General features: G+C 37.3%; 1 non-coding gene across 1 annotated transcript; it reads right to left on the reverse strand.

Moving 5' to 3' along the window:
- Positions 1–1,007: 1,007 nt before the first annotated feature.
- On the reverse strand, positions 1,008–1,114 carry LOC133833668 (small nucleolar RNA R71). Its single transcript, XR_009893036.1, has one exon. It is a non-coding gene; the product is annotated as a small nucleolar RNA R71 (small nucleolar RNA).
- Positions 1,115–1,365: the final 251 nt, after the last annotated feature.

Genomic DNA, 1,365 nt, shown 5'->3' on the forward strand with positions numbered 1-1,365 from the left:
TGTTAACTTGGGAGTTTTGCTAGAATATTGCTACCACAATCTGTCCACAATTTGTTTAGGATGATTAATATAGGGGAATTCAATAATTCAAGTCCATTTATTTCTCTCAATTTTCTTGTTCAGTTCAGTTTTAATTTCAGTATTTCCATCTTTTTAATATTTTGTTTAGCCTAAAAATAACCCATTTTATTTTTAGCACTTTTAAGTTGTTTAGTAATTGTTTTGCTTATTTTTATAATTTGCAATCCCTGTGGAGACGATCTACTTATCATTATATTACTTGTGTGATTACGTGCACTTCTGTATTTAAAATCAAATATTAAATTTATCACAACAAGTTTTTGGCGCCGTTGCCGGGGATTTGAATTAGAAATTTTAGTAATATCAATTACTTGCAATTTATTTTTTTCTTTGTTGAGCTGAAGTTGTTTGCTTGCTCTTGTATTTTCTCAGGTGATTTACTATATGAACGAGCAAGAAGACATTGAACTAGCTCCTATTGACCCTGAGATTGAAAGAACAGTTAGAAGAAGACTAAGGGAACAACGGGCTCAAAATCGCATTAATATGGTTGAAGAGGTTGAAGGAGTTGAGGGTGCTAATAATGTCACTAACACAATTGCTATGGCTGATGATAGAGAGAGAGCCATAAGGGAGTATGCTGCCCCCATGTTTAATGAGCTCAATCTGGGCATTGTTAGGCCTGAAATTCAAGCACCCCAATTCGAGTTAAAGCCCGTTGTGTTCCAAATGTTGCAAACAGTGGGTCAATTTAGTGGGCTGCCTACTGAGGATCCTCATCTTCATCTTCAATCATTTTGGGAGGTGAACGATTCTTTCAAGCTACAAGGAGTGAGTGACAAGGCCCTAAGGTTGAAATTGTTCCCTTTCTCTTTGAGGATAGAGCTAGAGCTTGGCTAAACACCCTTCCTCCCGACTCGATGACTACATGGAATGAGTTGGCTTAAAAAATCTTGATGAAGTACTTCCCTCCTACCAAAAATGCCAAGTTTTGCAATGAAATCATGTAATTTCAGCAGTTGGAAGATGAATCATTTTGTGAAGCTTGGGAGAGATTCAAGGAGTTATTGAGAAAGTGCCCACACCATGGGATTCTACATTGTATACAAATGGAAACATTCTATAATGGGCTCAATTCTTCCACTCGCATGGTGTTAAATGCTTCAGCTAATGGGGCTATCCTCTCTAAGTCCTATAATGAAGCCTATGAGATTTTGGAGAGGATAGCTAGCAACAATTATCAATGGTCCAATGTTAGAGCCTCAACTAGTCGAAAAGTGGCTGGTATACTTGAAGTGGATGCATTGATAGCTTTGACCGTTCAAGTTTCTTCAATGACTAACC

Source organism: Humulus lupulus, chromosome 4 (assembly GCF_963169125.1).
Source record: "Humulus lupulus chromosome 4, drHumLupu1.1, whole genome shotgun sequence".
Lineage (NCBI taxonomy): Eukaryota > Viridiplantae > Streptophyta > Magnoliopsida > Rosales > Cannabaceae > Humulus > Humulus lupulus.